At 38.4% G+C, this 15,567-nt stretch overlaps 1 long non-coding RNA gene across 2 annotated transcripts; it reads left to right on the plus strand.

The window, feature by feature from the left end:
- Positions 1 to 2,301: 2,301 nt before the first annotated feature.
- Positions 2,302 to 7,155, plus strand: LOC123330730. Of its 2 annotated transcripts, none has more exons than XR_006546819.2 (3): positions 2,302 to 3,168; positions 4,331 to 4,386; positions 7,049 to 7,155. It is a non-coding gene; the product is annotated as an uncharacterized LOC123330730 (long non-coding RNA). The 2 variants fall into 2 exon arrangements; XR_006640341.1 differs by lacking the exons at positions 2,302 to 3,168; positions 7,049 to 7,155 and adding exons at positions 3,303 to 3,497; positions 4,526 to 5,300.
- Positions 7,156 to 15,567: the final 8,412 nt, after the last annotated feature.

A 15,567-nucleotide genomic window follows, 5' to 3' on the forward strand; every position in this document is an offset into this window, starting at 1 on the left:
ATCAAGAAAGAATAGAAAAATCTGAGTAGAACTTTAACAGGTAAAGAAATTAAATAATAATAATAATATAAACAACTTTCAACAAAGAAAACTTAATAACCAGATTATTTTATTGGTGAATTCTACCAAACTTAAAAGTATGAATATGAATTCTTCATAATCTATTCTGAAAAAAAGAGGAGGAAGAAACACTTTTCCAGTGATTCTATGAAGCAAGGATTATCCTGATACCAAAACCAGAAAAAAAAAATCACAAGAAAGGAAAATTACAGGCTAGTATATTTCATAATGGAGAAGGAAATGGCAACCCACTCTGGTATTCTTGCCTGGGAAATCCCATTGGCATAGAAACCTGGTGGGCTACAATCCACCAGATGGGCTACAGTCTGTGAGGTCACAAAACGTCAGACATGACTGAGTGACTAAATCACCACCACCACCATCTTTCATGAATATAGACATTAAAATCCACATCCAAAGACTAGCAAACTGCATTTAATAATATATGAGAAAGACTGTACATGATGATCAAGTAGAATTAATCCTCGAATGCCAAGTAGGTTGAACAACAAAACCAGATCACTGTGCTGTATTAATAAAATAAAAAGCAAAAAATCACATGATCATCTCCATAGAAAAAGTACTTTACAAAATGCACATGTTTTCATCATAAAAACATTCAACAAACTAGGGATGGGAAGGAACTTACTCAATCTGAGAAAGTGTATCTATGCAAAATTTGCAGATCGTATCATACTCAAGACTGCTGCTAAGTCGCTTCAGTCATGTCTGACTCTGTGCAACCCCATAGACGGCAGCCCACGAGGCTCCCCATCCCTGGGATTCTCCAGGCAAGAACAGTGGAGTGGGTTGCCATTAGACGGTTGAAAACGTCCCACTAAAAGCAGAAACAAGAAAAGGACACTTTGACACTTGATACTTTCCAACATTGTATTGAACATTTTGGTGAAGGCAGTTAGGTAAGGAAAAAGTAAATAAAAGGCATCCAGATTCAACAGGAAGAAATAAAATGACCTCTATTTGCAGATTGGATGATACTGTACAGAAAAAGTAAGTTACACACACACACACACACACAATATTGGTGCATTTATAAAAATGAGTTCATCAAGGTTGCAAGGTCAATATAGAAAAATAGATTGTTTTTTATATATTATCAGGCTTCCCTTGTGGCTCAGCTGGTAAAGAACCTGCCTGCAATGTGGGAAACCTGAGTTCGATCCCTGGGTTGAGAAGATCCCTTGGAGAAAGGAAAGGCTACCCACTCCAGTATTCTGGCCTGGAAAATTCCATGAACCATATAGTCCATGGGATCACAAAGAGTTGGACATGACTGACTTTCACTGTATATATTACCAGTGAGCCACATAAAAATGAGGTTATCAAAACAATTTTATTTAAAACACTGTCAAAAGAATAAAATATTTAGGAAAAATTTAAAAAATCAAGTGCAAGATTTGTCATTTAAAAGCTCCCCCCAAAGAAATCTTCAGACTAGTTTCACTGGAAAATTTTACCCACATTTCAAATATAATTAACACCGATTTAAAAAAAAAGTGCAAACATCATTGAAAGAAATTAAAGAAGATGTCAATAGAAAAATACTTTCTTTGTCCATGGGTTGGAAAATCCAGTATTATTAAGAAGGCAATGCTCCCTAAATTGGTCTATATATTTAATACAATCCTTATCAAAATTCTAGAAGTCTTTTATACATATTATAAAAAATTGAAAATAAATTCATATGAATACAAGGCACCCAGAATAGCTAAAGAAAGCTTGAAAAAGAATAATAAATTTGGACTCACAGTTGTCCATTTCAAGAAATTCACTACAAAGCTAGAGTAAGGAAGATGGTATAGTTCTGGCATAAAATCATATGTAGAGATCAATGGAAGAGAATTGAGAGTTCAGAAGCAAACCTATACATTTAAGTTCAATTTATTTTTGACAAAGTGCCAAGCTAATTCAATGGGGGAAAGAGCAGACTTTTTCAAAGGTGTTGAAATGACTGGATACTCACATGCAAAGTAATTAATTTGAAACCATATCTTAGTCTATATATAACTCTTAAATCAGAAATGAATCAACAATAACAACAAAAAAACTAAACTTGTAATACTCTTAGAAGAAAACTTAGTTGTATATATTTATGACTGAATTAGGCAGTGGTTTCTTAAATATAATATCATAAGCACAAGTAAACCAAAAACAAATAAATGGGGCTTAACCAAAAATAAAAGCTTTTGTACTTTAAAAGCATTTCTTCAAAGACAACTCAGTGGGAAATATATTTGCAAATCATATATCTGAAAAGGGGCTAGTGTGTAGAATACTCAAAAGCATATCACATGTAAAAGATAAATTTTAAAAATGGGTAAGTTATTTGAATATTCATTTCCCCAAATAAGATATGCAAAATATAATCATCTTATGAAAATATGGTAAGCATCATTAGCCATTAAGTAAATCAATATTAAAACCTCATTTAAAACTACTTCACTCTGTTCTACAAGTAAAAATAAGTATTAACAAATGTAATTTAAAAAAATTCACTGGGATGACTGTCATTAAAAGGAGAGACAATACCCAGCAATTTCATCTGCATATGTACACCCAAGAGAAATGAAAGCCCATGTATGTACACATAAAAACATATGTGTGCATAGCAGCATTATGCATAGAAGCCAAACTGTAGCACCAATCCCAGTATCCACCAATGATGAATGGGTAACAAAATGTGATGTATTTATACAATGGTATATTACTCAGCCACAAAAAGGAATTAATTTTACAGTGAATTATATCTCAACAAAAAGAAACTATTGCAGCAAAACTTCATTGATTTCAGTGGCAAAGGAAATAGAGATGACTGGAGCCCACAAATTTCCTTCACATGATAGTAAACAGTGGCTTTTCCTGATATGCCTTTAAAGTAAATACGGTAGTGCATAATTTATTCAAAAGACTTTCAGCTGCCTGAATGGGCAAGTTGATAATAATTAGAACCTTAGGAACAGAAGTTTGGGACGAAAGGCAGCATTAAAGCAGATGGCAGATAGGAGGGAGAGATTTCTGTAATACAGCCCTGGGAAAGATAAAGAAACTTCATTCTAGCCCGTTGGGGAGGAGAAAACTGAAATGCAGGTAAAAAGGACTAATGGAACTAAATGAGTATGGTCTGTTATACTCTGGCATGAAGTTATCACAGGTTATTTAACTCCCAATCCAAACTGAAGGGTCTTGGAAAATCCCAGTGAGGACTCACGGAGAGCTGCCCCTTAATCAGGATGAATTAAGTAAATCAGTGGCTGCTATGGGAGACGTTAAGGCACTCAAGTCAAGAGGAAGCTTGTTTGTTTATTTGTTTAATTAGAAATTCAGGTATTCTAGAGATATTGGCACTTTCAAGAGATTGCCCCCCAAAATATTAATTGATAAAATAAATAATTCCATTTGGGAAATGATATCCCAAGGTAAGAATGCCTGCCTAACCTTTTTCTCCTTAGGGTTGGGAAAATGTTAAAGTGATTTCTTTTCAATGTTAGCAATTTCACACTTTATATTAGGAGGGAGGAGCTTGGCAATGATCCAAATTACCCACATAAGAGAAGCAGCTAAACAAACTGCCTCACAAATAATGGCTCCTTTAAACATATTAAAATGGTAATACGTGGCAATTTCAGCATATGAAAATCTGTAAACCATGAAGTGAATTAGCAAAACATAAAATTATATGTCAACTGATTACTAAATTTTATTACTAAAATTACTATATTTTCATGTACTGTATGCATGTTTTATTAAGGGGAAAAATAAGAATACAGAAAGAAAGAACAAATGTACTTGGCAGATTCCCTGTCCATTATTTTCTTCCTCGTGAATGACTTGGTGAAGTTGGTAATATTATCCCAATTTTATACATGAAAAATTAATAATCAGCACAATTAATATAATTTATCTAGGGACACCCCACTGATAAAGGAAAGGATTCGAACTCAACTCTCTTGATACCCAACTTTATTGATCCATAGTCCAGTGAGATAAAATTGAAGAGTTTTCTATTTTTTTTCCTTTGTTTACCAACTCAATAAAGTCTGAGCAGTGAGATACCAAGTGAAGTAATGCTTTCTTTCCTACTCTCTGCATTCATCTTGAATTTTCTTCCCCATCTCTTAACGATGACAGATCCCAGAGGTATCTATCAAATGTTATCATGAAAAAGGCCATTATAATCCAGTTTCATCTGGTGTGAAGCCCAAGTGTCCTCACTTCATTAAATGTTTATCATCTTCCCTTTCTCTGATAGCTACCAGATTTCAGCCCAAGAGATTTGCAGCCCGTGAAAGAGGTCATGAGTGGCAGGTGGGGTATTTTCTCCATTGCTTTCTCCTCTGGTTTCAGCTCCTGGGATGTCAGCTTGGGAAGAGGGAATATGAGAGAGGAAAGAAATGATTTTCTGTAACTAGCATCCTGTTGATGGTTCTATTTTTGGCTTTTTCAGCTTCTTTGTGAAATGCTACAGGTATTCGGATGTTGGCCCTCTCATGGAATGTATGCATGTGTGAGTTATCCAGGCGGCCTGATAGACCTCCCCACTGTTAAGATCCCATAAGGGATAGATCTGCGCCAGCTTCAGTTATCTTCCCCCCTGACTCCTCAGCTTCTTCCCCAGGGGAACCCAGCCTTCGGTTGTTGCGTCTCTTCACACGGTATGCCGGCCTTCTTGGGTGGGATTCCAGCAAGCCGGCTCAGGTCCGACTGCCTACATGGCGTTCAGCTGGCACATTCACTGGACCCTCGGGCCGCGAGTAACAGGGGGAGCCCAGGCAGCTCTGGTGCCATACCCCCTTCATCTTCTGCCTCTCTTATATTCCTTGTGTGCTTTTATACAAATAGTTTGAGAAAGGAAACAAAACAAAACAAAAAACAGCAGGTTCACCACAAAAGCAGATACCCTCGTACACAAATAAGATGGCATCTTCCCTTTCCTGCATCAGTGACCTTAGAATTACCACAAAGCACCCTCCTGAAGATCCTCTTCCTTTTCTTAGCATGAGTGACAAAACTTTCACTCTCCCCATGGAAGCCAGGAGAGTGTGAATACTTACTCTCCCAGCTTAATATCACGTCTCTGAAAGTTCTTCAGTTCTCAACCATTACCTCCCCGTCCTTGGACTTTATTCATATTTATTTATTACAGTCGATTTTCATCCATTCTCTATTTTGTATATAGTAGTATATATATGTCAATCCCAATCTCCCAACCTATCCTACCTCCCCACTTTCCCACTTGGTGTCCATGTCTGTGTCTCTATTTCTTTCTCATTTCTGCTTTCAAATAAGTTCATCTATACCATTTTTCTAGGTTCCACATAATGTATTAATATACAATATTAATTTTTCTCTTTCTTCACTTCACTTTACTCTTTATGACATTCTTATCTCTAGACTTTAATTTACATAGACTTGGGCGGGGATGGTGGCTCAATTATACTGACAGAGCAGAGCAATTTGTCTCCTTCCCCAACCCTTGTACTCACACACACACACACAACACACACATGCGCACACACAACACACACACACACATACACAGACTAGAGACTATAAAGTCTTGGAAAGGATTTTTGTCCCCTAAGTGTCTGAATCTCATTGTAGAAACTGGAATACTTTTTGTGTCATAGCTTTGTATGCTGGTCCAGGAACAGAGAGGTCTCTCTCAGAATCCTAGTACACACATGAAGTCAGCAAAGTACAAAATAACGTTAGGAAGAGGTGGTATATGTCCAATTAAATGCCCATTAACACTTAACAGGGCTTTGTGCCACTCCCTCGATGCCTAAAGCATATTAAGGAAAACAAAACAGGTAGTAAATCAAAGTAATGCGTGTGTGTGTGTGTGCATGCGTGTGCACGTGTGCCCTGCTCAGTTGGGTCCGACCGTTTGGGACACAACAGGCTCCTCTGTCCATGGGATTTCCAGGCAAGAATATTGGACTGGGTAGCTATTTCCTCCTCCAGGGGATCTTCCCCATCCTGGGATTAACCCTGCATCTCCTGCATTGCAGGCAAATTCTTTACTGCTGAGTCACCAGGGAAGCCCAAATTCAAAGTAATAGAATTTATTGAAAATTGCATCTCAGAAATCAATGGGGGGTGGGGTTTAACTCTAAGGGAAAAATTAAAATTTCTGTAGATTAGGGAGTTATAAACGGTAGTATAAACAAAGAAAGATATATGCCGCCTCTGCTTTCTACCCAAATTAGCAACAAACACCCTTTCCCTCAGCTAGATGGTACCAGTGGGTTTTGATTTCATGTTGTTAAAAAGTTAAGCTGACATTCTTCATTACTAGGGATTAAAATACTTTAAATCCATATTTGCCAACCCTGTTTATGTTTCTGTCTCAGTTTTTCTTAGCATTACCACACTTCAGGGGCACCTTGGCTTTTGAAACAAATCTCATCCCCTTTGTCCCCTTTGGGGGCTTCCTGTGTAGCTCAGTGGTAAAGAATCCACTTGCAATGCAGAAGATACAGGTTCAATCCCTGGGTACAGAAAATCCCCTGGTGGAGGAAATGGCAACCCACTCCAGTGTTCTTGCCTGGAGAATCCCATGGACAGAGGAGCCTGACAGGCTGCAGTCCAATGGGGTCACAAAGAGTCGGACAGGACTGAGCGACTAAATAACAACCATGTGTCCCTTTTAGAATACACCAGTTGACTGCTCTGCTCACCATCCTAAGCATGTCTGAAAATTGCAGTCTCTCTGCTTTTCTTTAGCCTGGGAGGCTCTCCCTTCTTAGGTCTATGTAACAAAGTCCCACTGCCTGCTGGAAAGTCAGATCAGGACTCGCTTTCTCCATCCTGCTGTGGGAAGTTCTCTCACTCTGCTTTCCTTTCCGGACAGTGGGTCCTGAATTGCTGTTGAGCGACTCTCAGAATGAATATGTGCATATCCCAAGTGTCCTATGACATGTTTTCCCAAGTTTTTGTGTTTTATTGTTCTATGTTTGTTTGGCAGAAGAGGGTGGAGTTTGAACGTTTTTACTCTGAAGATTATCTAAAAGATTAACAACATCATCTGGATGACCAGAAAATGACTAATTCCCTATAATTTTCTTGTGCAAGCAAGTATGAATATGATTTTTTGATCACATTGGCATCAGGAGTTCCCTAAGAATACTAGGGCAGAGGTGGACTCAATAGGTAAGTCATAGCCTCATGACAAGTGGAAGCTAAATAATTTAGGACATGCTAGGATGTGCTTTGTGGAGAAGGCAATGGCACCCCCACTCCAGCACTCTTGCCTGGAAAATCCAGTGGATGGAGGAGCCTGGTGGGCTGCAGTCCATGGGGCTGTGAAGAGTCAGAATCGACTGAGTGACTTCACTTTCCCTTTTCACTTTCATGCATTGGAGAAGGAAATGGCAACCCACTCCAGTGTTCTTGCCTGGAGAATCCCAGGGACGGCGGAGCCTGGTGGGCTGCCCTCTATGGGATCGCACAGAGTCGGACATGACTGAAGCGACTTAGCAGCAGTAGCAGCAGGATATGCTTTGAGAAAGATGGCTTTCCTACAGAAAACAAACAAAGGGGGACTCTATTCCTGCCCTGCAAATAGGTTCATCTGCACCATTTTTTTTTTTTTTGGATTCCACCTATATGCGTTAATATACGTATTTGTTTTCTCTTTCTGACTTACTTCACTCTGTATGACAGACTCTAGGTTCATCCACATAGCTACAAATAGAGATGCAGTTGTAGAGGAGGAGCTTGTGGACATGATGCGGGTAGGGGAGAAAGAAAGGGTGGGATGAATTGGGAGAGTGGCATTGACATATATATACTGCCATGTGTAAAAGAGATGCCAACAGCTGGTGAGAAGCTGCTCTATAGCACAGGGAGCTCTCAGCTCAGTGCTCTGGAGGTGCAGAATGGGCGAGTGTGGAAGGGAGGCTCAAGACGAAGGGGGTACATGTATACATACAGCTGATTCAATTCATTGTACAGCAGAAGCTAACACAACATTGTAAAGCAGTTATATATGCATGTGTACTCAGACGTGTCTGATGCTTTGAGACCCTGTGGTCTGTAGCCTGCCAGTCTCCTCTGTCCATGGGGTTATCCAAGCAAGAATACTGGAGTGGGTTGCCATTTCCTCCTCCAGGGGATCTTCCCAACCCACGGACTGAACCCACATCTCCTGAGGCTCCTGCACTGCAGGCAAATTCTTTACCACTGAACCATGAGGGAAGCCCCAAAGCTATTATACTCCCCCCCCCCAAAAAAAAAAAAGACTGAGGGGGCATGAATGATTGTATGGCCCAATGATATGGCAGAAAGGATTGAAAAGAACTTACACAGTTGCCCTCAGTACTATATTCACATTGAAAGTAGAAATTTAGTTACAAGAAGGTAACACCATCCATCTTAGTAAATTAGCATTGTCGATTTTATGTTACTGGTTTTGTAGTTTTGTTGGGGCTCAGTTGCTAAATTTGATTTGGTGTTATAGTTCTATCAGTGCAGTAAGCATCAAATATTTGGATATAATTTTAGGTTTGCACACATTTAGACAATATAAGTATTACCACATAGCATTTTATGTAAAATTAAAGAATCTTTGGACGGTTTTTTTAGAAGGAGTAGAATACTATTTGGTTTTGAAAAACAGTGGCTTAGCATTGAATATTTGTCATTTCTTCAGAGAAGCATGTCTTTTTTTCAACACCGGTGTCAGTTCTTAGAGATCAGAGATTATATCTGTTTTCTGTATCTCTCACAGCAGATAGTTAGGTGTCTTACATATAACCATTGCTCAGTAGAATTTGTTGATGATTTGTGATTGTACTATTGTACTTTTCCTGAGAGCTAAAGCTCTCAGAACTTCAGTTTTTCATATGAAACATGAAGTTGATGCATTAATACTTGGCTTATACATTCCATGCCTAGGCTGATATTCGAAACAGTTTGCAGAAAAAGCAGATTATGTCCACACTGAGGATAAATCTCATTATGAGAAACATTTTATGTAAAGATAAAGACATCTAGCGATGGTGTCCATTGGGAGGAAGCATGGCTCCATACCTTTTGATATATAAAAGAGGAGAGAGATGAATCTCTTTTCAACTGGGTGTAAGTCATGGGGCTTCATGCTGCTGACAATGAAGTATTGGCTACCCAACGGCACTTTTTCATGCGCCCGTTTCCTTGCTGAAGGGAATACGGCATCATTTCCTTTTAAAAATAGGTGTGGATGAAAAATAGTTGCATTTCCTTGGTTCCCTGCAAGTTTCCTGCAGGACCAATCAAGAAAGCAAATATAGCCTACAGTTAGTTCTTCATGTAGTTGGAACAACAAGAATACTCTCAGCCTAGAAGGACATAATGGTATTTAAACTTTCAACACAAATACAACTGAAAGTAAAAGTGCTAGTTGCTTAGTCATGTCTGAACCTTTATAGCCCCATGGACTGTAGCCTGCCAGGTTCCTCTGTCCTTGGAATTTTCTAGGCAAGAATACTGGAGTGGGTTGCCATTCCTGTCTCCAGGGGATCTTCCCAACACAGAGATCAAACCCTGGGTCTCCCGCATTGCAGGCAGATTCTTTACCATCTGAGCCACCAGGGGAGTCCCAAACTGAAAAACTTCAACAAAAGAGTGTGGAGACACAGACTCACCACTGTCTTATAGTCATTACACTCTGATGTACGGTTGTTTTTCAAATAATGCAGTTCATTGACCAAAGTACATAAACTTCCTGATTTAATTCTCAAGAATGTCCAACCCAATTAAACATTTTTTTTCTTCTTTGTGGGCTTTAATGTCAGAAAGCTCTGAGTTAGAATCACAAGCCTATGGACTATAAATGCCTTACCTTAGCAAATTCTTAAGATCAGTTTCTTTTTTAATGTAATTTAATTTATTTAAAAGATTTATTGGGGTATAGTTACATTACAATGTTGGGTTTCTACAGCAAAGTGAATCAGCCATACATATATCCCTCCTATTTTGGATTTCTTTACCATTCAGGTCACCACAGAACACTGAGTAGAATTCCCTGAGCTGTAGAGTAGGTTCTCATTATTTTATGGGTTTCCCAGATGGCACAGTGGTAAAGAATTCGCCTGCCAATGCAGGAGACATGAGAGACATGGGTTTGATCCCTAGGTTGGGAAGATCCCCTGGAATAGGAAATGGCAACTCACTCCAGTATTCTTGTCTGGAGAATTATATGGCCAGAGGAGCCTGGTGGGCTATGGTCCAGGAGGTCTCAAAGAGTCAGACATGACTGAGTGACCGAGCGTGCACTCAGTTATCTGTTTTATACATAGTTTCTCTATAAAATAAGGACAGCATTGATTGATTTTCAGATATGAAATGAGGATTGGAGGTGCTTCCTAGGTGGTGCTAGTTTTAAAGAACCCACCTGTCAATGCAGGAGACGCTGGTTCGATCCCTGGTTCAGAAAGATCCCCAGGGATAGGAAGTGGCAACCCACTCCAGTATTCTTGCCTGGGAAATTCCATGGGCAGAGGAGCCTGGTGGGCTATACAGTCCATGACATCGCAAAGGGTCGAATACAACTGAGCCAGCACATACAGATCGACACAGACAAGAGGATTGTGAGAATCTGTATGTAAATGTCCTGGTTTTATATGAATGACCCAATTAATGGAAAATTTTCCTATTACCTATTAAGATCTGGAGGAATAGAGATCCACTGCTCTCTGAACTCAAAGAGTGGCCCTGCTTTTTGGTGGATCATCAATATTATCATGGGAAATTTGCAGCACATATTATGTAGACCCCACCCTGATTTAGAGGATCTGTAGAATCCAGTAATACATACTTCAATCCACGTCCAAGAATCACTATCCTAGGGATCAAGATCAGTGTGCTACTTATATTTTGGATTCTTAATCCCTAGAAGGGGTCTGGTTCAAGACAAATGCTCAGTGCAAGGCACAAAGAAAAGACCCAGGGTATTCTGTTAAATGAATTCTAAACAAATCTCCTCTGTCACCCATGAGTGATTGCATTGATTCTAATGTTATTAAAACTGACCATTCAGAAGATGGATTATTTGGCTAATTACGGTTGGCCCAATTAGAGAAAAGTCTATTATAAAGCACTTCAAAATGCCTTAAAGTAAAATTGATTTGGCTATATTTTATAGAGTGATACAGAGTAAACTTCTTTCCTTATAACATAAAAGCCATCACTTAGAGTCTTCGTTGTGTTAGATGCTTAAGCAGACTCATTACACAGGGTTTTATGGCCGTGTTCTACATTTTCCAAAAACGAGGACTGCCATGCCACTTGCTCACCACTGTACAGAAGGAACTGCCTATAATATGCAGGGCTGGTGACATGAGGCAATGCTCTTACCTCCTCCTTCCGTTTCTTATCCCCTTACGGCAGGATGAAGAGCTTTGGATAAGGAAAGCAGTAGTACATTTGCAGCAGTCTCTAGACTGATGTCAAAATGCCCAAGCTTAACAATTCAGAGACAACCAAAATACCTGAGGACACCTCAGACACCGATGCTTAAATCTTCTAGCCAACAGCTGATCTTTCCCTCTAGAGCACTTTTAGATATTTCAGCCCAGGCTTTGTCCTTGTTGGGGAGTGAGAAATTTAAAAATACATGATCAAGTATTAGAAAAATAGAGAAAATGGAAATTAATATTTATTAGCTCTCTAGAGGAGAGGTTTTAGCTTTCAAGTAGTTAAAGAACTCATAAAGATATGACTACAAAGATATAAGCAAATAATTATAAAATAAAGAGTAAAAAGCAACCTGGGGAAAATATTCCAAGGATATATTACAGAAAGTGAATATTTTATATATAAAAAGATGATACTAACTTATAAAAATGAGACATCCTATAAATAAATAGGCAAAAGTTGGTATCAGTTAATTCACAGAAGAGGTAAATTCAATATGCATTATATGCAAAATATTCAATTTATAAACAAAAAATGCAAACTGAAAGGAAGATTCCACTTCAATTTTCTTATCTAATTAAAAAAAAAACCAAAAAAACATAAATTAAAAAAAAAATGTCAATACCCTCTGAAAGAGGAAAGGGGCCTATATTGTACCTATGGGAGGGTGAATTTATAGAATATAAGCCTGCATAGGATAACATTTAATAATATTTACTAAGAGATGTAAAAATGATCAGATCTACTGACCTAATAATTCTACTTCTGGAAAATGACTCTAACAACAACAAAATAAAAAAAAATAGAAAAAAGGAATGAAAAATAATGAAGATAATAATAAGAAATAAAACTCGAATTTGCAAGAGAAACTATATTCATTGCAATAAATATTTATAATTGGGTTTCATTCCTGGGTCAGGAAGATCCCCTGGAGAAGGGAATGGCAACCCACTCCAGTATTCTTGCCTGGAGAATTACAAGGACAGAGGAACCTGGTGGGCTATAGTCCTTGGTGTCTCAAAGAGTCAGACACAACTGAGTGACTAACACTTATTTTTCACATATATTCATTGCTATAGCATAAAAACTTGGAAACAAGCTAATAAGAGTCCAAAAATAAACTCAAAGTGGATTAAAGATCTAAATGTAAGACCAGAAACTATAAAACTCCTAGAGGAGAACATAGGCAAAATACTCTCCAACATAAACCACAGCAGGATCCTCTATGACCCACCTCCCAGAATATTGGAAATAAAAGCAAAAATAAACAAATGGGACCTAATTAAAATTAAAAGCTTCTTCACAACAAAGGAAACCATAAGCAAGGTGAAAAGACAGCCTTCAGAATGGGAGAAAATAATAGCAAATGAAGCAACAGACAAATAATTAATCTCAAAAATATACAAGCAACTCCTGCAGCTCAATTCCAGAAAAATAAACGACGCAATCAAAAAGTGGGCCAAAGAACTAAACAGACATTTCTCCAAAGAAGACATACAGATGGCTAACAAACATGAAAAGATGCTCAACATCACTCATTATTAGAGAAATGCAAATCAAAACTGCAATGAGGTACCATTTCACGCCAGTCAGAATGGCTGCGATCCAAAAGTCTACAAGCAATAAATGCTGGAGAGGGTGTGGAGAAAAGGGAACCCTCTTACACTGTTGGTGGGAATGCAAACTAGTACAGCCACTATGGAGAACAGTGTGGAGATTCCTTAAAAAACTGGAAATAGAACTGCCTTATGATCCAGCAATCCCACTGCTGGGCATACACACTGAGGAAACCAGAATTGAAAGAGACAGGTGTACCCCAATGTTCATCGCAGCACTGTTTATAATAGCCAGGACATGGAGGCAACCTAGATGTCCTTCAACAGATGAATGGATAAGAAAGCTGTAGTACATATACATGATGGAATATTACTCAGCCATTAAAAAGAATACATTTGAATCAGTTCTAATGAGGTGGATGAAACTGGAGCCTATTATACAGAGTGAAGTAAGCCAGAAAGCAAAACACCAATACAATATACTAACTCATCTATATGAAATTTAAAGATGGTAACGATAACCCTGTATGCAAGACAGCAAAAGAGACACAGATGTATAGAACAGTCTTTTGGACTCTGTGGGAGAGGGCGAGGGGGGGATGATATGGGAGAATGGCATTGAAACTTATAAATTATCATATGTGAAACGAATCGCCAGTCCAGGTTTGATGCATGGTACAGGATGCTTGGGGCTGGTGCACTGGGATGACCCAGAGGGATGGGATGGGGAGGGAGGTGGGAGGAGGGTTCAGGATGGGGAACACATGCACATCTGTGGCAGATTAATGTCAATGTATGGCAAAACCAATACAATATTGTAAAGTAAAAAAATAATTAATTTAAAAAATGGATAATTTCAGGTTAATTGTGATTCACTTACCCAGTGAAATATTATGTGGCTATGTTAAAAACACATGCAAATAACTTATAATAATACAAATCATTTTGTAGGAAATACAGAAAACAAAATCATGTATAGTCATGATTAAATTTAACCCCCTATCCCTCCAAAACAGAAAAGAAAAGCCAGTATCTTTATGTATAAATACAGCAATATAGTATCTCATGGATTGGTTTGTAGTTGAGGGGCTTTGATTGCCAGTTTTTCTTTTCACCTACTATCACTCTTTTGTGTATTTTTATAGTTTTTTCTAATTACCATGTATAATGGGAAAAATAATGTTACTCACAATAATTCCCTCTAGCACTTGCTAACGGAGAAGGCAATGGCACCCCACTCCAGTACTCTTGCCTGGAAAAATCCCATGGACGGAGGAGTCTAGAAGGCTGCAGTCCATGGGGTCACTGAGGGTCAGACAGGACTGAGCGACTTCACTTTCACTTTTCACTTTCATGCATTGGAGAAGGAAATGGCAACCCACTCCAGTGTTCTTGCCTGGAGAAGCCCAGGGATGGGGGAGCCTGGTGGGCTGCCGTCTATGGGGTCACACAGAATCAGACACGACTGAAGCGACTTAGCAGCAGCAGCAGCAGCACTTGCTAACACAATAGTAGGAATCCATCCTTATATGTTCAGAGTCTTAAGGGGTACTAGAAGAAAACTTCACTCTAGATGAAAGTGTCATTGAGTGCCAAAGAGCCTTGAAAGACATCCCTGCTCATCTCCATGAGCAAATGAAAAAAATGAATGTATTGGGTTGAGAATAAATCATGGTAGTGACATTGGCTAAGAAAAATTAGAAGAATACAGCAATTAATATTTATCATTTCTCTAGAGGAAATTCTCTAGACTTTCAAGGAATGGAAGAAACAAACACAAAGAAAACATTTGACTGTGAAAATAATTCAGAAGTCTGCATATAAGTAAATACAATCAAAATTAAAAGATAGCAACAAATGGGAAGACATTACAAAGAATGAATGTGAATCCCCCTAGAGTTCGCTGCTCTTAGAATTGCTTTAGCTCACTCACCTTTGGGTGGAATTTCTCTGGCAGGGGATATATGCATTCTAGGTTTAGTTTACCTTCCAGGTAACTTGAAAAAACCACACTGATTGTCCTTGTATATAAATTCCCAATGTATCTGCCCAGTAGATGGATGAGGCAGCTATTTTTCTCAAAGTTAAACCTCAAGATTGTTCTATAGTAAAACACACACACACACACTTACACACACACACACACACACACATAAATATATATATAATTTATTTACTCATTGTATTATTATGGGAGTATGCATTTCCCAAATACAATATTAATATTATATACCCAAAAAAGAAAATTGGAATTTAATTTACATAGTACCTGTGAAACACATTTGAGGAAGCTTATGGGACCAGCCTTTAATATATCTTTGCATTAGCTCCTCAGGATGAATTAATTATGGCCCCAAAGAAATAGAGCTGAAAAAGACCTTAGGGATCATATTTAGTTTAAGAGCCTGATTTTGCAGATTGGTAAATTGGAGGTCAACAAATAACTTACAGAAACACCAGAACACAAAGTCATAGCTATACCTAGAAGCCGAATCTCTAAACTCCCAGATTTGTGCTCTTTACTTTCAACTTT

This window comes from Bubalus bubalis, chromosome 20 (assembly GCF_019923935.1).
Source record: "Bubalus bubalis isolate 160015118507 breed Murrah chromosome 20, NDDB_SH_1, whole genome shotgun sequence".
Taxonomy (NCBI): domain Eukaryota; kingdom Metazoa; phylum Chordata; class Mammalia; order Artiodactyla; family Bovidae; genus Bubalus; species Bubalus bubalis.